The sequence below is a fragment of the Ambystoma mexicanum genome, chromosome 2p (assembly GCF_040938575.1).
Source record: "Ambystoma mexicanum isolate Mex_15411 chromosome 2p, UKY_AmexF1_1, whole genome shotgun sequence".
Classification (NCBI taxonomy): Eukaryota; Metazoa; Chordata; class Amphibia; order Caudata; family Ambystomatidae; genus Ambystoma; species Ambystoma mexicanum.
Genome location: NC_090923.1, coordinates 699,195,425 through 699,220,190, shown reverse-complemented (window position 1 = coordinate 699,220,190; position 24,766 = coordinate 699,195,425).

Sequence of the window (24,766 nt, the reverse complement as noted above, 5' to 3'; positions counted from 1 at the left end):
ACACCCCCTGCTCATGCCCCGTGTTTTTCTCCTGTTCCCCCACCCCCTACTCATGCCCTGTGTCTTCCTCCTGTTCCCCCCACCCCCCGCTCATGCCCCGTGTCTCCCTCCTGTTCCCCCAACCCCCGGTCATGCCCCATGTCTTTCTCCTGTTTCCAGCCACCCCCCGCTCATGCCCCGTGTCTCCCTCCTGTTCCCCCCACCCCCCGCTCATTCCCCGTGTCTCTCTCCTGTACCCTCCCACACCCCGCTCATGCCCTGTTTCTCTCTCCTGTTGTCTGCCACCGCCCGCTCATGCCCCGTGTCTCTCTCCCGTTCCCCCCACACCCCCGCTCATGCCCCGTGTCTTTCTCCTGATCCCCCCACCTCCTGCTCATGCCCCTTGTCTCCCTCCTGTTCCCCCCACCCCCCGGTCATGCCCCTTGTCTCTCTCCTGTTCCCCCGTCCCCGCTCATGCCCTGTGTCTTTCTCCTGTTCCCCCCACCTCCTACTCATGTCCCATGTCTCCCTCCTGTTCCAACCACCCCCTGCTCATGCTCCATGTCGCTCTCCTGTTCCCCCCACCCCTGCTCATGCCCTGTGTCTCTCTCCTGTTACTCCCACCCCTCGCTCATGCCCCGTGTCTCTCTCCTGTTCCCCCAACCCCCCGCTCATGCCCCGTGTCTCTCTCCTGTTCCCCCACCCCCCGCTCATGACCCGTGCCTCTCTCCTGTTTCCCCCACCCCCGCTTATGCCCTGTGTCTCTCTCCTGTTCCCCCCACCCCCGCTCATGCCCAGTGTCTCCCTCCTGTTCCCCCCACCCCCCGCTCATGCCCCATGTCTCTCTCCTGTTCCCCTCACCCCCCCGCTTATGCCCCGTGTCTTTCCCCTGTTCCCCCCACCCCCGCTCATGCTCCATGTCTCCATCCTGTTTCCCCACCCCCGCTCATGCCCCGAGTCTTTCTCCTATTCCCCCACCCCCCGCTCATGCCCTGTGTCTCCCTCCTGTTCCCTGACCCCCGGGCATGCCCGTGTCTCTCTCCTGTTGCCCCCCACCCCCTGCTCATGCCCTGTGTCTCTCTGCTGTTCTCTCAGCCCCCGCTCATGCCCCGTGTCTTTCTCCTGTTCCCCCCCACCCCCCGCTCATGCCCTGTGTCTCCCTCCTGTTCCCCCACCTCCGGTCATGCCCCGTGTCTCTCTCCTGTTCTCCCCACCCCCCGCTCATGCTCCGTGTCTCCCTCCTGTTCCCCCAACCCCCGGTCATGCCCCATGTCTTTCTCCTGTTTCCAGCCACCCCCCGCTCATGCCCCGTGTCTCTCTCCTGTTCCCCCCACCCACCGCTCATGCCCTGTGTCTTTCACCTGTTCCCCCACCCATGCCCTGTGTCTCCCTCCTGTTCCCCCCACCCCCCGCTCATGCCCTGTGTTTCCCTCTTGTACCCTCCCACACCCCGCTCATGCCCTGTATCTCTCTCCTGTTACCCCACCCCCCGCTCATGCCCCATGTCTCTCTCCTGTACCCCCCCACCCCCACTCATGCCCCGTGTCTGCCCCCTGTTCCCCCCACCCCCTGCTCATGCCCCGTGTCTGCGTCCTGTTCCCCCCACCCCCGCTCATGTCCTGTGTCTCCCTCCTTTTCCCCCCACCCCCGCTCATGCCCCGTCTCTCCCTCCTGTAACCCCCACCACTCGCTCATGCCCCGTGTCGCCCCCCTGTACCCCCCACCCCCCGCTCATGCCCTGTGTCTTTCTCCTGTTCCCCCACCCCCCGCTCATGTCCCGTGTCTCCCTCCTGTTCCCCCAACCCCTGCTCATGCCCAGTGTCTCCCTCCTGTACCCCTCACCCCCGCTCATGCCCTGTGTCTCCCTCCTGTACACCCCACCCCCGCTCATGCCCTGTGTCTCTCTCCTGTTGCCCCCAACCCCACTCATGCCCCGTGTGTCTCTCCTGTTCCCCCACCCCCTGCTCAAGCCCCTTGTCTTTCTCCTGTTCCCCCCACCCCCTGCTCATGCCCCGTGTCTCCCTCCTGTTCCCCCAACCCCCGGTCATGCTCCATGTCTTTCTCCTGTTTGCCGCCACCCCCGCTCATGCCCCGTGTCTCTCTCCTGTTCCCCCCACACCCTGCTCATGCCCTGTGTCTTTCTCCTGTTCCCCCACCCATGCCCCGTGTCTCCCTCCTGTTCCCCCCACCCCCCGCTCATGCCCCGTGTCTCTCTCCTGTTCCCCCCACCCCCCGCTCATGCCCTGTGTCTTTCTCCTGTTCCCCCACCCATGCCCTGTTTCTCCCTCCTGTACCCTCCCACACCCCGCTCATGCCCTGTTTCTCTCTCCTGTTGTCCCCCACCCCCCGCTCATGCCCCGTGTCTCTCTCCCGTTCCCCCCACCCCCCGCTCATGCCCCGTGTCTTTCTCCTGATCCCCCCACCTCCCGTTCATGCCCCGTGTCTCCCTCCTGTTCCCCCCACCCCCCGGTCATGCCCCTTGTCTCTCTCCTGTTCCCCCGTCCCCGCTCATGCCCTGTGTCTCTCTCCTGTTCCCCCCACCCCCTACTCATGTCCCATGTCTCCCTCCTGTTCCAACCACCCCCCGCTCATGCTCCATGTCGCTCTCCTGTTCCCAGCTCCCCCGCTCATGCCCCGTGTCTCTCTCCTGTTACTCCCACCCCCCGCTCATGCCCTGTGTCTCCTTCCTGTTCCCCCCAGACCCAGTTCATGCCCCGTGTCTCTTTTCTGTTCCCCCCACCCCATGCTCATGCACTGTGTCTCCCTCGTGTTCTCCCTACCCCCTGCTCATGCCCCGTGTCTCCCTCCTGTTCCCCCCACCCCCCTCTCATGCCCCGTGTCTCCCTCCTGTTCCCCCACCCCCGCTCATGCCCCGTGTCTCTCTGCTGTTCCCCCCAACCCCCGCTCATGCCCCGTGTCTCTCTCCTGTTCCCCCCACCCCCGCTCATGACCCGTGCCTCTCTCCTGTTGCCCCCAACCCCCCGCTCATTCCCAGTGTCTCTCTCCTGTTCCCCCCACCCCCCGCTCATGCCCTGTGTCTCCCTCCTGTTCAACCCACCCCCTGCCCATGCCCAGTCTCTCCCTCCTGTATCCCCCCACCCCCTGCACATGCCCTGTGTCTCTCTCCGTTTCCCCCCGCTCCCCGTCATGCCCCATGTCTCTCTCCTGTCCCCCCCACCCCCCGCTCATGCTCCGTGTCTCCCTCCTGTACCACCCACCCCCTGCTCATGCCCCGTGTCTCCCTCATGTACCCCCCACCCTCCGCTCATGCCCCGTGTTTCTCTTCTGTTCCCCCCAACCCCCACTCATGCCCCGTGTCTCTCTCCTTTTCCCCCACCCCCCCGCTCATGCCCTGTGTCTCCCTCCTGTTCCCTCCACCCCGCTCATGCCCTGTGTCTCCCGCCTGTTCCCCCCACTCCCGCTCATGACCCGTGTCTCTCTCCTGTTGCCCCCAACCCCGCGCTCATGCCCCGTATCTCTCTCCTGTTCCCCCCACCTCCCGCTCATGCCCTGTGTCTTTCTACTGTTCCCCACCACCCCCACTCATGCCCCATGCTCCCTCCTGTTCCCCCCACCCCCCGCTCATGCCCCATTCTCCCTCGTGTTCAACCCACCCCTGCTCATGCCCGTGTCTCTCCTGTTCCCACCACCCCCGGTCATGCCCCGTGTCTCTCTCCTGGTGCCCCCCACCCCCTGCTCATGCCCCGTGTCTCCCTCCTGTACCACCCACCCCCCGCTCATGCCCCGTGCCTCTCTCCTGTTTCCCCCACCCTCCACTCATGCCCCGTATCTCTCTTCTGTTCCCCCCACCACCCGGTCATGCTCCGTGTCTCTCTCCTGTTACCCACCCCCCCGCTCATGCCCCGTGTCTCCCTCCTGTTCCCCCACCCCCGCTCATGCCCCGTGTCTCTCTCCTGTTCCCCCAAACCCTGCTCATGCCCCGTGTCTCTTTTCTGTTCCCCCCACCCCCTGCTCATGCCCCGTATCTCCCTCCTGTTCCCCTACCCCCTGCTCATGCCCCGTGTCTCCCTCCTGTTCCCCCCACCCCCCTCTCATGCTCCGTGTCTCCCTCCTGTTCCCCCACCCCCCGCTCATGCCCCGTGTCTCTCTGCTGTTCCCCCCACCCCCGCTAATTCCCCGTGTCTCTCTCCTGTTCCCCCCACCCCCTGCTCATGACCCGTGTCTCTCTCCTGTTGCCCCCAAACCCCCGCTCATTCCCCGTGTCTCTCTCCTGTTCCCCCCACCCCCCGCTCATGCCCTGTGTCTCCCTCCTGTTCAACCCACCCCCTGCTCATGCCCCGTGTCTCCCTCCTGTACCCCCCCACCCCCTGCTCATGCCCTGTGTCTCTCTCCTTTTCCCCCCACTCCCCCGTCATGCCCCGTGTCTCTCTCCTGTTCCCCCACCCCCCTCTCATGCCCTCTGTCTTTCTCCTGTTCCCCCCACCCCGCTAATGTCCTGTGTCTCCCTCCTGTTCCCCCCACCCCCTGCTCATGCCCCGTGTCTCCCTCATGTACCTCCCACCCTCCGCTCTTGCCCCGTGTCTCTCTCCTGTTCCCTCCACCCCCCGCTCATGCCCTGTGTCTTTCTCCTGTTCCCCCAACCCCCACTCATGCCCCATTCTCCCTCGTTTTCCCCCCACCCCCCACTCATGCTCTATTCTCCCTCCTGTTCCCCCCACCCCCCTCTCATGCCCCGTGTCTCTCTCCTGTACCCCCCCACCCCCTGCACATGCCCTGTGTCTCGCTCCGTTTCCCCCCACTCCCCCGTCATGCCCCGTGACTCTCTCCTGTTCCCCCACCCCCCGCTCATGCCCTGTGTCTTTCTCCTGTTCCCCCCCACCCCCCGCTCATGCACCGTGTCTCCTTCCTGTACCACCCACCCCCTGCTCATGCCCCGTGTCTCCCTCATGTACCCCCCACCCTCCGCTAATGCCCCGTGTTTCTCTTCTGTTCCCCCAACCCCCACTCATGCCCCGTGTCTCTCTCCTTTTCCCCCACCCCCCGCTCATGCCCTGTGTCTCCCCCCTGTTCCCTTCAACCCACGCTCATGCCCTGTGTCTCCCGCCTGTTCCCCCCACTCCCGCTCATGATCCGTGTCTCTCTCCTGTTGCCCCCAACCCCGCGCTCATGCCCCGTATCTCTCTCCTGTTCCCCCCACCTCCCGCTCATGCCCTGTGTCTTTCTACTGTTCCCCCCCACCCCCACCCATGCCCCATGCTCCCTCCTGTTCCCCCCACCCCCCGCTCATGCCCCATTCTCCCTCCTGTTCCCCCCACCCCCGCTCATGACCGTGTCTCTCCTGTTCCCACCACCCCCGGTCATGCCCCGTGTCTCTCTCCTGTTGCCCCCCACCCCCTGCTCATGCCCCTTGTCTCCCTCCTATACCACCCACCCCCCGCTCATGCCCCGTGTCTCTCTCCTGTTTCCCCCACCCTCCACTCATGCCCCGTATCTCTCTTCTGTTCCCCCCACCACCCGGTCATGCTCCGTGTCTCTCTCCTGTTGCCCCCAACCCCCGCTCATGCCCCGTGTCTTCCTCCTGTTCCCCCCACCCCCCGGTCATGCCCCGTGTCTCTCTCCTGTTGCCACCCACCCCCGCTCATGCCCTGTGTCTCCCTCCTGTTCCCCCACCCCCGCTCATGCCCCGTTTCTCTCTCCTGTTCCCCCTAAACCCTGCTCATGCCCCGTGTCTCTTTTCTGTTCCTCCCACCCCCTGCTCATGCCCCGTGTCTCCCTCCTGTTCCCCCTACCCCCGCTCATGCCCCGTGTCTCCCTCCTGTTCCCCCCACCCCCCTCTCATGCTCCGTGTCTCCCTCCTGTTCCCCCACCCCCCGCTCATGCCCCGTGTCTCTCTGCTGTTCTCTCACCCCCGCTAATGCCCCGTGTCTCTCTCCTGGTACCCCCCCACCCCCGCTCATGCCCTGTGTCTCCCTCCTATTCCCCCACCTCCGGTCATGCCCTGTGTCTCTCTCCTGTTCTCCCCAACCCCCGCTCATGCTCCGTGTCTCTCTCCTGTTCCCCCCATCCCCCGCTAATGCCCCATGTGTCCCTCCTGTTCCCCCCACACCCTCTCATGACCAGTGTGTCTCTCCTGTTGCCCCCCACCCCCTGCTCATGCCCCATTTCTCCCTCATGTACCCCCCACCCCTGCTCATGCCCAGTGTCTCTCTCCTGTTGCCCCCACCCCCTGCTCATGCCCCGTGTCTCTCTCCTGTTCCCCCACACCCGCTCATGCCCCGTGTCTTTCTCCTGTTCTCCCCACCCCCCGCTCATGTCACGTGTCTCCCTCCTGTTCCCCCACCCCCTGCTCATGCCCCATGTCTTTCTCCTGTACCCCCCCACCCCCACTCATGCCCCGTGTCTACCCTCTGTTCCCCCCACCCCCCGCTCATGCCCCGTGAATGCGACCTGTTCCCCCCACCCCTGCTCATGTCCCGTGTCTCCCTCCTTTTCCCCCCACCCCCCGCTCATGCCCCGTGTCTCCCTCCTGTACCCCCACCCCTCGCTCATGCTCCGTGTCGCCCCCCTGTAACCCCCACCCCCCGCTCATGCCCTGCGTCTTTCTCCTGTTGCCCCCAACCCCGCTCATGCCCCACGTCTCTCTCCTGTTCCCCCACCCCCTGCTCATGACCTGTGTCTTTCTCCTGTACCCTCCACCCCCCGCTCATGCCCTGTGTCTCTCTCCTGTTGCCCCCAACCCCACTCATGCCCCGTGTGTCTCTCCTGTTCGCCCCACCCCCTGCTCATGCCCTGTGTCTTTCTCCTGTTCCCCCCACCCCCTACTCATGGCCCGTGTCTTCCTCCTGTTCCCCCCAGCCCCGCTCATGCTCCGTGTCTCCCTCCTGTACCCCCACCCTCCGCTCATGCCCCGTGTCTTTCTTCTGTTCCCCCCACCCCCTGCTCAAGCCCCGTGTCTCTCTCCTGTTTCCCCACCCCCGCTCATGCCCCGTGTCTTTCTCCTGTTCTCCCCACCCCCCGCTCATGTCACGTGTCTCCCTCCTGTTCCCCCACCCCCCGCTCATGTCCCGTGTCTCCCTCCTGTTCCCCCAACCCCTGCTCATGCCCATTGTCTCCCTCCTGTACCCCTCACCCCCCGCTCATGCCCTGTGTCTCCCCCCTGTATCCCCCACCCCCGCTCATGCCCTGTGTCTCTCTCCTGTTGCCCCCCCACCCCCCGCTCATGCCCCATGTCTCTCTCCTGTTCCCCCCACCCCCCGCTTATGCCCCTTGTCTTTCTCCTGTTCTCCCCACCCCCGCTCATGCCCCATGTCTCCCTCCTGTTTCCCCACCCCCGCTCATGCCCTGTGTCTTTCTCCTGTTCCCCCCACCCCCTGCTCATGCCCTGTGTCTCCCTCCTGTTCCCCCACCCCCGCTCATGCCCCATGTCTCCCTCCTGTTTCCCCACCCCCGCTCATGCCCTGTGTCTTTCTCCTGTTCCCCCCACCCCCTGCTCATGCCCTGTGTCTCCCTCCTGTTCCCCCACCCCCGCTCATGCCCCGTGCCTCCCTCCTGTTCCCCCACCCCCGGGCATGCCCGTGTCTCTCTCCTGGTACCCCCCCACCCCCGCTCATGCCCTGTGTCTCCCTCCTATTCCCCCACCTCCGGTCATGCCCTGTGTCTCTCTCCTGTTCTCCCCAACCCCCGCTCATGCTCCGTGTCTCTCTCCTGTTCCCCCCATCCCCCGCTAATGCCCCATGTGTCCCTCCTGTTCCCCCCACCCCCTCTCATGCCCAGTGTCTCTCTCCTGTTGCCCCCCACCCCCTGCTCATGCCCCATTTCTCCCTCATGTACCCCCCACCGCTGCTCATGCCCAGTGTCTCTCTCCTGTTGCCCCCACCCCCTGCTCATGCCCCGTGTCTCTCTCCTGTTCCCCCACACCCGCTCATGCCCCGTGTCTTTCTCCTGTTCTCCCCACCCCCCGCTCATGTCACGTGTCTCCCTCCTGTTCCCCCACCCCCTGCTCATGCCCCATGTCTTTCTCCTGTACCCCCCCACCCCCACTCATGCCCCGTGTCTGCCCTCTGTTCCCCCCACCCCCCGCTCATGCCCCGTGAATGCGACCTGTTCCCCCCACCCCCGCTCATGTCCCGTGTCTCCCTCCTTTTCCCCCCACCCCCCGCTCATGCCCCGTGTCTCCCTCCTGTACCCCCACCCCTCGCTCATGCTCCGTGTCGCCCCCCTGTAGCCCCCACCCCCCGCTCATGCCCTGCGTCTTTCTCCTGTTGCCCCCAACCCCGCTCATGCCCCATGTCTCTCTCCTGTTCCCCCACCCCCTGCTCATGACCTGTGTCTTTCTCCTGTACCCTCCACCCCCCGCTCATGCCCTGTGTCTCTCTCCTGTTGCCCCCAGCCCCGCTCATGCTCCGTGTCTCCCTCCTGTACCCCCACCCTCCGCTCATGCCCCGTGTCTTTCTTCTGTTCCCCCCACCCCCTGCTCAAGCCCCGTGTCTCCCTCCTGTTCCCCCACCCCCCGCTCATGTCCCGTGTCTCCCTCCTGTTCCCCCAACCCCTGCTCATGCCCAGTGTCTCCCTCCTGTACCCCTCCCCCCCGCTCATGCCCCGTGTCTCCCCCCTGTATCCCCCACCTCCGCTCATGCCCTGTGTCTTTCTCCTGTTGCCCCCAACCCCACTCATGCCCCATGTCTCTCTCCTGTTCCCCCACCCACTGCTCATGGCCCGTGTCTTTCTCATGTTCCCCCCACCCCCTGCTCATGCCCTGTGTCTTTCTCCTGTTCCCCCCACCCCCTACTCATGCCCCGTGTCTTCCTCCTGTTCCCCCCAGCCCCGCTCATGCTCCGTGTCTCCCTCCTGTACCCCCACCCTCCGCTCATGCCCCGTGTCTTTCTTCTGTACCCCCCACCCCCTGCTCAAGCCCCGTGTCTCTCTCCTGTTCCCCCCACCCCCTGCTCATGCCCCGTGTCTTTCTCCTGTCCCCCCCACCCCCTACTCATGCCCCATGTCTTCCTCCTGTTCCCCCCACCTCCCGCTCATGCTCCATGTCTCCCTCCTGTTCCCCCAACCCCCGGTCATGCTCCATGTCTTTCTCCTGTTTCCCGCCACCCCCCGCTCATGCCCCGTGTCTCTCTCCTGTTCCCCCCACCCCCCGCTCATGCCCCGTGTCTCCCTCCTGTACCCCCACCCCTCGCTCATGCTCCGTGTCGCCCCCCTGTAGCCCCCACCCCCCGCTCATGCCCTGCGTCTTTCTCCTGTTGCCCCCAACCCCGCTCATGCCCCATGTCTCTCTCCTGTTCCCCCACCCCCTGCTCATGACCTGTGTCTTTCTCCTGTACCCTCCACCCCCCGCTCATGCCCTGTGTCTCTCTCCTGTTGCCCCCAGCCCCGCTCATGCTCCGTGTCTCCCTCCTGTACCCCCACCCTCCGCTCATGCCCCGTGTCTTTCTTCTGTTCCCCCCACCCCCTGCTCAAGCCCCGTGTCTCTCTCCTGTTCCCCCACCCCCGCTCATGCCCCGTGTCTTTCTCCTGTTCTCCCCACCCCCCGCTCATGTCACGTGTCTCCCTCCTGTTCCCCCACCCCCCGCTCATGTCCCGTGTCTCCCTCCTGTTCCCCCAACCCCTGCTCATGCCCAGTGTCTCCCTCCTGTACCCCTCCCCCCCCGCTCATGCCCCGTGTCTCCCCCCTGTATCCCCCACCTCCGCTCATGCCCTGTGTCTTTCTCCTGTTGCCCCCAACCCCACTCATGCCCCATGTCTCTCTCCTGTTCCCCCACCCACTGCTCATGCCCCGTGTCTTTCTCATGTTCCCCCACCCCCTGCTCATGCCCTGTGTCTTTCTCCTGTTCCCCCCCACCCCCTACTTATGCCCCGTGTCTTCCTCCTGTTCCCCCCAGCCCCGCTCATGCTCCGTGTCTCCCTCCTGTACCCCCACCCTCCGCTCATGCCCCGTGTCTTTCTTCTGTACCCCCCACCCCCTGCTCAAGCCCCGTGTCTCTCTCCTATCCCCCCACCCCCTGCTCATGCCCCGTGTCTTTCTCCTGTCCCCCCCACCCCCTACTCATGCCCCATGTCTTCCTCCTGTTCCCCCCACCTCCCGCTCATGCTCCATGTCTCCCTCCTGTTCCCCCAACCCCCGGTCATGCTCCATGTCTTTCTCCTGTTTCCCGCCACCCCCCGCTCATGCCCCGTGTCTCTCTCCTGTTCCCCCCACCCCCCGCTCATGCCCTGTGTCTTTCTCCTGTTTCCCCAACCCCCGGTCATGCTCCATGTCTGTCTCCTGTTTCCCGCCACCCCCCGCTCATGCCCCGTGTCTCCCTCCCGTTCCTCCCACCCCCCGCTCATGCCCCGTGTCTCCCTCCTGTACAATCCCACACCCCACTCATGCCCTGTTTCTCTCTTCTGTTGTCCCCCACCCCCTGCTCATGCCCCGTGTCTCTCTCCCGTTCCCCCCACTCCCCTGCTCATGCCCCGTGTGTTTCTCCTGATCCCCCCCACCTCCCGCTCATGCCCCGTGTCTCCCTCCTGTTCCCCCACCCCCCGGTCTTGCCCCTTGTCTCTTTCCTGTTCCCCCGTCCCTGCTCATGCCCTGTGTCTCTCTCCTGTTCCCCCCACCCCCTACTCATGTCCAATGTCTCCCTCCTGTTCCAACCACCCCCCGCTCATGATCCATGTCGCTCTCCTGTTCCCCCACCCTTGCTCATGCCCTGTGTCTCTCTTCTGTTCCCCCCCACCCCTACTCATGCCCCGTGTCTGCCCTCTGTTCCCCCCACCCCCCGCTCATGCCCCGTGAATACGACCTGTTCCCCCCACCCCCGCTCATGTCCCGTGTCTCCCTCCTTTTCCCCCCACCCCCCACTCATGCCCCGTGTCTCCCACCTGTACCCCCACCCCTCGCTCATGCTCCGTGTCGCCCCCCTGTACCCCCCACCCACCGCTCATGCCCTGCGTCTTTCTCCTGTTGCCCCCAACCCCGCTCATGCCCCATGTCTCTCTCCTGTTCCCCCACCCCCTGCTCATGACCTGTGTCTTTCTCCTGTACCCTCCACCCCCCGCTCATGCCCTGTGTCTCTCTCCTGTTGCCCCCAACCCCACTCATGCCCCGTGTGTCTCTCCTGTTCGCCCCACCCCCTGCTCATGCCCTGTGTCTTTCTCCTGTTCCCCCCCACCCCCTACTCATGCCCCGTGTCTTCCTCCTGTTCCCCCCAGCCCCGCTCATGCTCCGTGTCTCCCTCCTGTACCCCCACCCTCCGCTCATGCCCCGTGTCTTTCTTCTGTTCCCCCCACCCCCTGCTCAAGCCCCATGTCTCTCTCCTGTTCCCCCACCCCCGCTCATGCCCCGTGTCTTTCTCCTGTTCTCCCCACCCCCCGCTCATGTCACATGTCTCCCTCCTGTTCCCCCACCCCCCGCTCATGTCCCGTGTCTCCCTCCTGTTCCCCCAACCCCTGCTCATGCCCAGTGTCTCCCTCCTGTACCCCTCACCCCCCGCTCATGCCCCGTGTCTCCCCCCTGTATCCCCCACCCCCGCTCATGCCCTGTGTCTTTCTCCTGTTGCCCCCAACCCCGCTCATGCCCCATGTCTCTCTCCTGTTCCCCCACCCACTGCTCATGCCCCGTGTCTTTCTCATGTTCCCCCCACCCCCGCTCATGTCCTGTGTCTCCCTCCTGTTCCCCCAACCCCTGCTCATGCCCAGTGTCTCCCTCCTGTACCCCTCACCCGCCGCTCATGCCCCATGTCTTACTCCTGTACCCTCCACCCCCGCTCATGCCCTGTGTCTCTCTTCTGTTGCCCCCAACCCCACTCATGCCCCGTGTGTCTCTCCTGTTCCCCCCACCCCCTGCTCATGCCCTGTGTCTTTCTTCTGTTCCCCCCCACCCCCTACTCATGCCCCGTGTCTTCCTCCTGTTCCCCCCAGCCCCGCTCATGCTCCGTGTCTCCCTCCTGTACCCCCCACCCTCTGCTCATGCCCCGTGTCTTTCTTCTGTACCCCCCACCCCCTGCTCAAGCCCCGTGTCTCTCTCCTGTTCCCCCACCCCCTGCTCATGCCCCGTGTCTTTCTCCTGTCCCCCCCACCCCCTACTCATGCCCCATGTCTCCCTCCTGTTCCCCCCAACCCCCGGTCATGCTCCATGTCTTTCTCCTGTTTCCCGCCACCCCCGCTCATGCCCCGTGTCTCTCTCCTGTTCCCCCCACCCCCCGCTCATGCCCTGTGTCTTTCTCCTGTTTCCCCACCCATGCCCCGTGTCTCCCTCCTGTTCCTCCCACCCCCCGCTCATGCCCCGTGTCTCCCTCCTGTACAATCCCACACCCCGCTCATGCCCTGTTTCTCTCTCCTGTTGTCCCCCACCCCCTGCTCACGCCCCGTGTCTCTCTCCCGTTCCCCCCACTCCCCTGCTCATGCCCCGTGTGTTTCTCCTGATCCCCCCCACCTCCCGCTCATGCCCCGTGTCTCCCTCCTGTTCCCCCACCCCCCGGTCTTGCCCCTTGTCTCTCTCCTGTTCCCCGTCCCTGCTCATGCCCTGTGTCTCTCCCTGTTCCCCCCACCCCCTACTCATGTCCCATGTCTCCCTCCTGTTCCAACCACCCCCCGCTCATGATCCATGTCGCTCTCCTGTTCCCCCCACCCTTGCTCATGCCCTGTGTCTCTCTTCTGTTCCCCCCACCCCCCGCTCATTCCCCGTGTCTCCCTCCTCTTCCCCCTATCCCAGCTCATGCCCCGTGTCTCTCTCCTGTTACTCCCACCCCCCGCTCATGCCCTGTGTCACCCTCCTGTTCCCCCACCCCTGCTCATGCCCTGTGTCTCTCTCCTGTTCCCCCCAAACCCCGCTCATGCCCCGTGTCTCTTTTCTGTTCCCCCCACCCCCTGCTCATATACTGTGTCTCCCTCCTGTTTCCCCTACCCCCTGCTCATGCCCCGTGTCGCCCTCCTGTTCCCCCCACCCCCCTCTCATGCCCCGTGTCTCCCTCCTGTTCCCCCACCCCCCGCTCATGCCCTGTGTCTCTCTCCTGTTCCCCCCACCCCCCGCTCATGACCCGTGCTTCTCTCCTGTTCCCCCCACCCCCGTTTATGCCCCGTGTCTCTCTCCTGTTCCCCCCACCCCCTGCTCATGCCCCGTGTCTTTCTCCTGTTCTCCCCACCCCCGCTCATGTCACGTGTCTCCCTCCTGTTCCCCCACCCCCCGCTCATGCCTCATGTCTCTCTCCTATACCCCCCACCCCACTCATGCCCCATGTCTGCCCCCTGTTCCCCCCACACCCCGCTCATGCCCCGTGTCTGCCTCCTGTTCCCCCCACCCCCGCTCATGTCCCGTGTCTCCCTCCTTTTCCCCCCACCCCCGCTCATGCCCCGTGTCTCCCTCCTGTACCCCCACCCCTCGCTCATGCTCCGTGTCGCCCCCCTGTACCCCCCACCCCCCGCTCATGCCCTGCGTCTTTCTCCTGTTGCCCCCAACCCCGCTCATGCCCCATGTCTCTCTCCTGTTCCCCCACCCCCTGCTCATGACCTGTGTCTTTCTCCTGTACCCTCCACCCCCCGCTCATGCCCTGTGTCTCTCTCCTGTTGCCCCCAACCCCACTCATGCCCCGTGTGTCTCTCCTGTTCGCCCCACCCCCTGCTCATGCCCTGTGTCTTTCTCCTGTTCCCCCCACCCCCTACTCATGCCCCGTGTCTTCCTCCTGTTCCCCCCAGCCCCGCTCATGCTCCGTGTCTCCCTCCTGTACTCCCACCCTCCACTCATGCCCCATGTCTTTCTTCTGTTCCCCCCACCCCCTGCTCAAGCCCCGTGTCTCTCTCCTGTTCCCCCACCCCCGCTCATGCCCCGTGTCTTTCTCCTGTTCTCCCCACCCCCCGCTCATGTCACATGTCTCCCTCCTGTTCCCCCACCCCCCGCTCATGTCCCGTGTCTCCCTCCTGTTCCCCAACCCCTGCTCATGCCCAGTGTCTCCCTCCTGTACCCCTCACCCCCCGCTCATGCCCCGTGTCTCCCCCCTGTATCCCCCACCCCCGCTCATGCCCTGTGTCTTTCTCCTGTTGCCCCCAACCCCGCTCATGCCCCATGTCTCTCTCCTGTTCCCCCACCCACTGCTCATGCCCCGTGTCTTTCTCATGTTCCCCCCACCCCTGCTCATGTCCTGTGTCTCCCTCCTGTTCCCCCAACCCCTGCTCATGCCCAGTGTCTCCCTCCTGTACCCCTCACCCGCCGCTCATGCCCCATGTCTTACTCCTGTACCCTCCACCCCCGCTCATGCCCTGTGTCTCTCTTCTGTTGCCCCCAACCCCACTCATGCCCCGTGTGTCTCTCCTGTTCCCCCCACCCCCTGCTCATGCCCTGTGTCTTTCTCCTGTTCCCCCCACCCCCTACTCATGCCCCGTGTCTCGCTCCTGTTCCCCCCAGCCCCGCTCATGCTCCGTGTCTCCCTCCTGTACCCCCACCCTCCGCTCATGCCCCGTGTCTTTCTTCTGTACCCCCCACCCCCTACTCATGCCCCGTGTCTCGCTCCTGTTCCCCCCAACCCCTGCTCATGCCCAGTGTCTCCCTCCTGTACCCCTCACCCGCCGCTCATGCCCCATGTCTTACTCCTGTACCCTCCACCCCCGCTCATGCCCTGTGTCTCTCTTCTGTTGCCCCCAACCCCACTCATGCCCCGTGTGTCTCTCCTGTTCCCCCCACCCCCTGCTCATGCCCTGTGTCTTTCTCCTGTCCCCCCCACCCCCTACTCATGCCCCATGTCTTCCTCCTGTTCCCCCCACCTCCCGCTCATGCTCCGTGTCTCCCTCCTGTTCCCCCAACCCCCGGTCATGCTCCATGTCTTTCTCCTGTTTCCCGCCACCCCCCGCTCATGCCCCGTGTCTCTCTCCTGTTCCCCCTACCCCCCGCTCATGCCCTGTGTCTTTCTCCTGTTTCCCCACCCATGCCCCGTGTCTCCCTCCTGTTCCTCCCACCCCCCGCTCATGCCCCGTGTCTTCCTCCTGTACAATCCCACACCCCTGCTCATGCCCCGTGTGTTTCTCCTGATCCCCCCCACCTCCCGCTCATGCCCCGTGTCTAACTCCTGTTCCCCCACCCCCCGGTCTTGACCCTTGTCTCTCTCCTGTTCCCCCGTCCCTGCTCATGCCCTGTGTCTCTCTCCTGTTCCCCCCACCCCCTACTCATGTCCCATGTCTCCCTCCTGTTCCAACCACCCCCCGCTCATGATCCATGTCGCTCTCCTGTTCCCCCCACCCTTGCTCATGCCCTGTGTCTCTCTTCTGTTCCCCCCACCCCCCGCTCATTCCCCGTGTCTCCCTCCTGTTCCCCCTATCCCCGCTCATGCCCCGTGTCTCTCTCCTGTTACTCCCACCCCCCGCTCATGCCCAGTGTCACCCTCCTGTTCCCCCACCCCTGCTCATGCCCTGTGTCTCTCTCCTGTTCCCCCCAAACCCCGCTCATGCCCTGTGTCTCTTTTCTGTTCCCCCCACCCCCTGCTCATATACTGTGTCTCCCTCCTGTTTCCCCTACCCCCTGCTCATGCCCCGTGTCGCCCTCCTGTTCCCCCCACCCCCCTCTCATGCCCCGTGTCTCCCTCCTGTTCCCCCACCCCCCGCTCATGCCCCGTGTCTATCTCCTGTTCCCCCCACCCCCCGCTCATGACCCGTGCTTCTCTCCTGTTCCCCCCACCCCCGTTTATGCCCCGTGTCTCTCTCCTGTTCCCCCCACCCCCTGCTCATGCCCCGTGTCTTTCTCCTGTTCTCCCCACCCCCGCTCATGTCACGTGTCTCCCTCAGGTTCCCCCACCCCCCGCTCATGCCTCATGTCTCTCTCCTGTACCCCCCACCCCCACTCATGCCCCGTGTCTGCCCCCTGTTCCCCCCACACCCCGCTCATGCCCCGTGTCTGCCTCCTGTTCCCCCCACCCCCGCTCATGTCCCGTGTCTCCCTCCTTTTCCCCCCACCCCCGCTCATGCCCCGTGTCTCCCTCCTGTACCCACCACCCCTCGCTCATGCCCCGTGTCTTTCTCCTGTTCCCCCACCCCCGCTCATGTCCTGTGTCTCCCTCCTGTTCCCCCAACCCCTGCTCATGCCCAGTGTCTCCCTCCTGTACCCCTCACCCCCCGCTCATGCCCTGTGTCTCCCTCCTGTACCCCCCACCCCCTGCTCATGCCATGTGTCTCTCTCCTGTTGCCCCCAACCCCACTCATGCCCCGTGTGTCTCTCCTGTTCCCCCCATCCCCAGCTCATGCCCCGTGTCTTTCTCCTGTTCCCCCCAACCCCTACTCATGCCCCGTGTCTTCCTCCTGTTCCCCCCACTCCCGCTCATGCTCCGTGTCTCCCTCCTGTACCACCCACCGTCCGCTCATGCCCCGTGTCTTTCTCCTGTTCCCCCCACCCCCCGTTTATGCCTCGTGTCTCCCTCCTGTTCCTCCAACCCCCGGTCATGCCCCATGTCTTTCTCCTGTTTCCCGCCACCCCCGCTCATGCCCCGTGTCTCTCTCCTGTTGCCCCCACCCACCGCTCATGCCCCATGTCTCCCTCCTGTACCCCTCAACCCCCGCTCATGCCCTGTGTCTCCCTCCTGTTCCCCCCACCCCCGCTCATGTCCTGTGTCTCCCTCCTGTTCCCCCAACCCCTGCTCATGCCCAGTGTCTCCCTCCTGTACCCCTCACCCCCGCTCATGCCCTGTGTCTCCCTCCTGTACCCCCCACCCCCCGCTCATGCCATGTGTCTCTCTCCTGTTGCCCCCAACCCCACTCATGCCCTGTGTGTCTCTCCTGTTCCCCCCACCGCCTGCTCATGCCCCGTGTTTTTCTCCTGTTCCCCCCTACCCCCTACTCATGCCCCATGTCTTCCTCCTGTTCCCCCCAGCCCCGCTCATGCTCCGTGTCTCCCTCCTGTACCCCCACTCTCCGCTCATGCCCCGTGTATTTCTCCTAATCCCCCCACCCCCTGCTCATGCCCCGTGTCTCTCTCCTGTTCCCAACACCCCCTGCTCATGCCCCGTGTTTTTCTCCTGTTCCCCCACCCCCTACTCATGCCCTGTGTCTTCCTCCTGTTCCCCCCACCCCCCGCTCATGCCCCGTGTCTCCCTCCTGTTCCCCCAACCCCCGGTCATGCCCCATGTCTTTCTCCTGTTTCCAGCCACCCCCCGCTCATGCCCCGTGTCTCCCTCCTGTTCCCCCCACCCCCCGCTCATTCCCCGTGTCTCTCTCCTGTACCCTCCCACACCCCGCTCATGCCCTGTTTCTCTCTCCTGTTGTCTGCCACCGCCCGCTCATGCCCCGTGTCTCTCTCCCGTTCCCCCCACACCCCCGCTCATGCCCCGTGTCTTTCTCCTGATCCCCCCACCTCCTGCTCATGCCCCTTGTCTCCCTCCTGTTCCCCCCACCCCCCGGTCATGCCCCTTGTCTCTCTCCTGTTCCCCCGTCCCCGCTCATGCCCTGTGTCTTTCTCCTGTTCCCCCCACCTCCTACTCATGTCCCATGTCTCCCTCCTGTTCCAACCACCCCCTGCTCATGCTCCATGTCGCTCTCCTGTTCCCCCCACCCCTGCTCATGCCCTGTGTCTCTCTCCTGTTACTCCCACCCCTCGCTCATGCCCCGTGTCTCTCTCCTGTTCCCCCAACCCCCCGCTCATGCCCCGTGTCTCTCTCCTGTTCCCCCACCCCCCGCTCATGACCCGTGCCTCTCTCCTGTTTCCCCCACCCCCGCTTATGCCCTGTGTCTCTCTCCTGTTCCCCCCACCCCCGCTCATGCCCAGTGTCTCCCTCCTGTTCCCCCCACCCCCCGCTCATGCCCCATGTCTCTCTCCTGTTCCCCTCACCCCCCCGCTTATGCCCCGTGTCTTTCCCCTGTTCCCCCCACCCCCGCTCATGCTCCATGTCTCCATCCTGTTTCCCCACCCCCGCTCATGCCCCGAGTCTTTCTCCTATTCCCCCACCCCCCGCTCATGCCCTGTGTCTCCCTCCTGTTCCCTGACCCCCGGGCATGCCCGTGTCTCTCTCCTGTTGCCCCCCACCCCCTGCTCATGCCCTGTGTCTCTCTGCTGTTCTCTCAGCCCCCGCTCATGCCCCGTGTCTTTCTCCTGTTCCCCCCCACCCCCCGCTCATGCCCTGTGTCTCCCTCCTGTTCCCCCACCTCCGGTCATGCCCCGTGTCTCTCTCCTGTTCTCCCCACCCCCCGCTCATGCTCCGTGTCTCCCTCCTGTTCCCCCAACCCCCGGTCATGCCCCATGTCTTTCTCCTGTTTCCAGCCACCCCCCGCTCATGCCCCGTGTCTCTCTCCTGTTCCCCCCACCCACCGCTCATGCCCTGTGTCTTTCACCTGTTCCCCCACCCATGCCCTGTGTCTCCCTCCTGTTCCCCCCACCCCCCGCTCATGCCCTGTGTTTCCCTCTTGTACCCTCCCACACCCCGCTCATGCCCTGTATCTCTCTCCTGTTACCCCACCCCCCGCTCATGCCCCATGTCTCTCTCCTGTACCCCCCCACCCCCACTCATGCCCCGTGTCTGCCCCCTGTTCCCCCCACCCCCTGCTCATGCCCCGTGTCTGCGTCCTGTTCCCCCCACCCCCGCTCATGTCCTGTGTCTCCCTCCTTTTCCCCCCACCCCCGCTCATGCCCCGTCTCTCCCTCCTGTAACCCCCACCACTCGCTCATGCCCCGTGTCGCCCCCCTGTACCCCCCACCCCCCGCTCATGCCCTGTGTCTTTCTCCTGTTCCCCCACCCCCCGCTCATGTCCCGTGTCTCCCTCCTGTTCCCCCAACCCCTGCTCATGCCCAGTGTCTCCCTCCTGTACCCCTCACCCCCGCTCATGCCCTGTGTCTCCCTCCTGTACACCCCACCCCCCGCTCATGCCCTGTGTCTCTCTCCTGTTGCCCCCAACCCCACTCATGCCCCGTGTGTCTCTCCTGTTCCCCCACCCCCTGCTCAAGCCCCTTGTCTTTCTCCTGTTCCCCCCACCCCCTGCTCATGCCCCGTGTCTCCCTCCTGTTCCCCCAACCCCCGGTCATGCTCCATGTCTTTCTCCTGTTTGCCGCCACCCCCGCTCATGCCCTGTGTCTCTCTCCTGTTCCCCCCACACCCTGCTCATGCCCTGTGTCTTTCTCCTGTTCCCCCACCCATGCCCCGTGTCTCCCTCCTGTTCCCCCCACCCCCCGCTCATGCCCCGTGTCTCTCTCCTGTTCCCCCCACCCCCCGCTCATGCCCTGTGTCTTTCTCCTGTTCCCCCACCCATGCCCTGTTTCTCCCTCCTGTACCCTCCCACACCCCGCTCATGCCCTGTTTCTCTCTCCTGTTGTCCCCCACCCCCCGCTCATGCCCCGTGTCTCTCTCCCGTTCCCCCCACCCCCCGCTCATGCCCCGTGTCTTTCTCCTGATCCCCCCACCTCCCGTTCATGCCCCGTGTCTCCCTCCTGTTCCCCCCACCCCCCGGTCATGCCCCTTGTCTCTCTCCTGTTCCCCCGTCCCCGCTCATGCCCTGTGTCTCTCTCCTGTTCCCCCCACCCCCTACTCATGTCCCATGTCTCCCTCCTGTTCCAACCACCCCCCGCTCATGCTCCATGTCGCTCTCCTGTTCCCACCTCCCCCGCTCATGCCCCGTGTCTCTCTCCTGTTACTCCCACCCCCCGCTCATGCCCTGTGTCTCCTTCCTGTTCCCCCCAGACCCAGTTCATGCCCCGTGTCTCTTTTCTGTTCCCCCCACCCCATGCTCATGCACTGTGTCTCCCTCGTGTTCTCCCTACCCCCTGCTCATGCCCCGTGTCTCCCTCCTGTTCCCCCCACCCCCCTCTCATGCCCCGTGTCTCCCTCCTGTTCCCCCACCCCCGCTCATGCCCCGTGTCTCTCTGCTGTTCCCCCCAACCCCCGCTCATGCCCCGTGTCTCTCTCCTGTTCCCCCCACCCCCGCTCATGACCCGTGCCTCTCTCCTGTTGCCCCCAACCCCCCGCTCATTCCCAGTGTCTCTCTCCTGTTCCCCCCACCCCCCGCTCATGCCCTGTGTCTCCCTCCTGTTCAACCCACCCCCTGCCCATGCCCAGTCTCTCCCTCCTGTATCCCCCCACCCCCTGCACATGCCCTGTGTCTCTCTCCGTTTCCCCCCGCTCCCCGTCATGCCCCATGTCTCTCTCCTGTTCCCCCCACCCCCCGCTCATGCCCTGTGTCTTTCTCCTGTTCCCCCCCACCCCCCGCTCATGCTCCGTGTCTCCCTCCTGTACCACCCACCCCCTGCTCATGCCCCGTGTCTCCCTCATGTACCCCCACCCTCCGCTCATGCCCCGTGTTTCTCTTCTGTTCCCCCCAACCCCCACTCATGCCCCGTGTCTCTCTCCTTTTCCCCCACCCCCCCGCTCATGCCCTGTGTCTCCCTCCTGTTCCCTCCACCCCGCTCATGCCCTGTGTCTCCCGCCTGTTCCCCCCACTCCCGCTCATGACCCGTGTCTCTCTCCTGTTGCCCCCAACCCCGCGCTCATGCCCCGTATCTCTCTCCTGTTCCCCCCACCTCCCGCTCATGCCCTGTGTCTTTCTACTGTTCCCCACCACCCCCACTCATGCCCCATGCTCCCTCCTGTTCCCCCCACCCCCCGCTCATGCCCCATTCTCCCTCGTGTTCAACCCACCCCTGCTCATGCCCGTGTCTCTCCTGTTCCCACCACCCCCGGTCATGCCCCGTGTCTCTCTCCTGGTGCCCCCCACCCCCTGCTCATGCCCCGTGTCTCCCTCCTGTACCACCCACCCCCCGCTCATGCCCCGTGCCTCTCTCCTGTTTCCCCCACCCTCCACTCATGCCCCGTATCTCTCTTCTGTTCCCCCCACCACCCGGTCATGCTCCGTGTCTCTCTCCTGTTACCCCCACCCCCCGCTCATGCCCCGTGTCTCCCTCCTGTTCCCCCACCCCCGCTCATGCCCCGTGTCTCTCTCCTGTTCCCCCAAACCCTGCTCATGCCCCGTGTCTCTTTTCTGTTCCCCCCACCCCCTGCTCATGCCCCGTATCTCCCTCCTGTTCCCCTACCCCCTGCTCATGCCCCGTGTCTCCCTCCTGTTCCCCCCACCCCCCTCTCATGCTCCGTGTCTCCCTCCTGTTCCCCCACCCCCCGCTCATGCCCCGTGTCTCTCTGCTGTTCCCCCCACCCCCGCTAATTCCCCGTGTCTCTCTCCTGTTCCCCCCACCCCCTGCTCATGACCCGTGTCTCTCTCCTGTTGCCCCCAAACCCCCGCTCATTCCCCGTGTCTCTCTCCTATTCCCCCCACCCCCCGCTCATGCCCTGTGTCTCCCTCCTGTTCAACCCACCCCCTGCTCATGCCCCGTGTCTCCCTCCTGTACCCCCCCACCCCCTGCTCATGCCCTGTGTCTCTCTCCTTTTCCCCCCACTCCCCCGTCATGCCCCGTGTCTCTCTCCTGTTCCCCCACCCCCCTCTCATGCCCTCTGTCTTTCTCCTGTTCCCCCCACCCCGCTAATGTCCTGTGTCTCCCTCCTGTTCCCCCCACCCCCTGCTCATGCCCCGTGTCTCCCTCATGTACCTCCCACCCTCCGCTCTTGCCCCGTGTCTCTCTCCTGTTCCCTCCACCCCCCGCTCATGCCCTGTGTCTTTCTCCTGTTCCCCCAACCCCCACTCATGCCCCATTCTCCCTCGTTTTCCCCCCACCCCCCACTCATGCTCTATTCTCCCTCCTGTTCCCCCCACCCCCCTCTCATGCCCCGTGTCTCTCTCCTGTACCCCCCCACCCCCTGCACATGCCCTGTGTCTCGCTCCGTTTCCCCCCACTCCCCCGTCATGCCCCGTGACTCTCTCCTGTTCCCCCACCCCCCGCTCATGCCCTGTGTCTTTCTCCTGTTCCCCCCCACCCCCCGCTCATGCACCGTGTCTCCTTCCTGTACCACCCACCCCCTGCTCATGCCCCGTGTCTCCCTCATGTACCCCCCACCCTCCGCTAATGCCCCGTGTTTCTCTTCTGTTCCCCCAACCCCCACTCATGCCCCGTGTCTCTCTCCTTTTCCCCCACCCCCCGCTCATGCCCTGTGTCTCCCCCCTGTTCCCTTCAACCCACGCTCATGCCCTGTGTCTCCCGCCTGTTCCCCCCACTCCCGCTCATGATCCGTGTCTCTCTCCTGTTGCCCCCAACCCCGCGCTCATGCCCCGTATCTCTCTCCTGTTCCCCCCACCTCCCGCTCATGCCCTGTGTCTTTCTACTGTTCCCCCCCACCCCCACCCATGCCCCATGCTCCCTCCTGTTCCCCCCACCCCCCGCTCATGCCCCATTCTCCCTCCTGTTCCCCCCACCCCCGCTCATGACCGTGTCTCTCCTGTTCCCACCACCCCCGGTCATGCCCCGTGTCTCTCTCCTGTTGCCCCCCACCCCCTGCTCATGCCCCTTGTCTCCCTCCTATACCACCCACCCCCCGCTCATGCCCCGTGTCTCTCTCCTGTTTCCCCCACCCTCCACTCATGCCCCGTATCTCTCTTCTGTTCCCCCCACCACCCGGTCATGCTCCGTGTCTCTCTCCTGTTGCCCCCAACCCCCGCTCATGCCCCGTGTCTTCCTCCTGTTCCCCCCACCCCCCGGTCATGCCCCGTGTCTCTCTCCTGTTGCCACCCACCCCCGCTCATGCCCTGTGTCTCCCTCCTGTTCCCCCACCCCCGCTCATGCCCCGTTTCTCTCTCCTGTTCCCCCTAAACCCTGCTCATGCCCCGTGTCTCTTTTCTGTTCCTCCCACCCCCTGCTCATGCCCCGTGTCTCCCTCCTGTTCCCCCTACCCCCGCTCATGCCCCGTGTCTCCCTCCTGTTCCCCCCACCCCCCTCTCATGCTCCGTGTCTCCCTCCTGTTCCCCCACCCCCCGCTCATGCCCCGTGTCTCTCTGCTGTTCTCTCACCCCCGCTAATGCCCCGTGTCTCTCTCCTGTTCCCCCCACCCCCTGCTCATGACCCGTGTCTCTCTCCTGTTGCCCCCAACCCCCCGCTCATTCCCCGTGTCTCTCTCCTGTTCCCCCCACCCCCCACTCATGCCCTGTGTCTCCCTCCTGTTCAACCCACCCCCTGCTCATGCCCCGTGTCTCCCTCCTGTACCCCCCACCCCCTGCTCATTCCCTGTGTCTCTCTCCTTTTCCCCCCACTCCCCCATCATGCCCCGTGTCTCTCTCCTGTTCCCCCACCCCCCTCTCATGCCCTGTGTCTTTCTCCTGTTCCCCCAACCCCCACTCATGCCCCATTCTCCCTCCTTTACCCCCCACCCCCCACTCATGCCCTATTCTCCCTCCTGTTCCCCCACCCCCCTCTCATGCCCCGTGTCTCCCTCCTGTTCCCCCACCCCCCGCTCATGCCCTGTGTCCCTCTGCTGTTCCCCCCACCCCCCGCTCATGCCCCGTGTCTCTCTCCTGTTCCCCTCAACCCCCGCTCATGACCCGTGCCTCTCCCCTGTTCCCCCAACCCTGCATATGCCCCGTGTCTCTCTCCTGTTCCCCCCACCCCCTGCTCATGCCCCGTGTCTCTCTCCCTTTCCCCCACCCCCCGCTCATGCCAGGGTCTCCCTCCTGTTCCCCCCACCCCCCGCTCATGCTCCGTGTCTCCCTCCTGTACCCCCCACCCCCGCTCATGCCCCGTGTCTCTCTCCTGTTGCCCCCCACCCCCCGCTCATGCCCCGTGTCTCTCTCCTGTTCCCCCCACCCCCCGCTTATGCCCCTTGTCTTTCTCCTGTTCCCCCCACCCCCGCTCATGCCCCGTGTCTTTCTCCTGTTCCCCCCCACCCCCCGCTCATGCCCTGTGTCTCCCTCCTGTTCCCCCACCCCCGCTCATGCCCAGTGCCTCCCACCTGTTCCCCCACGCCCGGGCATGCCCGTGTCTCTCTCCTGTGGCCCCCCCCACCCCCGCTCATGCCCTGTGTCTCCCTCCTATTCCCCCACCTCCGGTCATGCCCTGTGTCTCTCTCCTGTTCTCCCCAACCCCCGCTCATGCTCCGTGTCTCTCTCCTGTTCCCCCCATCCCCCGCTAATGCCCCATGTGTCCCTCCTGTTCCCCCCACCCCCTCTCATTCCCCGTGTCTCTCTCCTGTTCTCCCCACCCCCTGCTCATGCCCCATGTCTCCCTCATGTACCCCCCACCCCTGCTCATGCCCAGTGTCTCTCTCCTGTTGCCCCCCACCCCCTGCTCATGCCCCGTGTCTCTCTCCTGTTCCCCCACCCCTGCTCATGCCCCATGTCTTTCTCCTGTTCTCCCCACCCCCCGCTCATGTCACGTGTCTCCCTCCTGTTCCTCCCATCCCCCGCTAATGCCCCATGTGTCCCTCCTGTTCTCCCCACCCCCTCTCATGCCCCGTGTCTCTCTCCTGTTCTCCCCACCCCCAGCTCATGCCCCATGTCTCCCTCCTGTACCCCTCACCCCCGATCATGCCCCATGTCTCCCTCCAGTACCCCCCACCCCCCGCTCATGCCCTGTGTCTCTCTCCTGTTGCCCCCAACCCCACTCATGCCCTGTGTGTCTCTCCTGTTCCCCCCACCGCCTGCTCATGCCCCGTGTCTTTCTCCTGTTCCCCCCCACCCCCTACTCATGCCCCGTGTCTTCCTCCTGTTCCCCCCAGCCCCGCTCATGCTCCGTGTCTCCCTCCTGTACCCCCACCCTCCGCTCATGCCCCGTGTCTTTCTCCTGTTCCCCCACCCCCTGCTCATGCCCCATGTCTCTCTCCTGTTCCCCCCACCCCCTGCTCATGCCCCGTGTCTTTCTCCTGTTCCCCCCACCCCCTACTCATGCCCTGTGTCTTCCTCCTGTTCCCCCCACCCGCCGCTCATGCCCCGTGTCTCCCTCCTGTTCCCCCAACCCCCGGTCATGCCCCATGTCTTTCTCCTGTTTCCAGCCACCCCCCGCTCATGC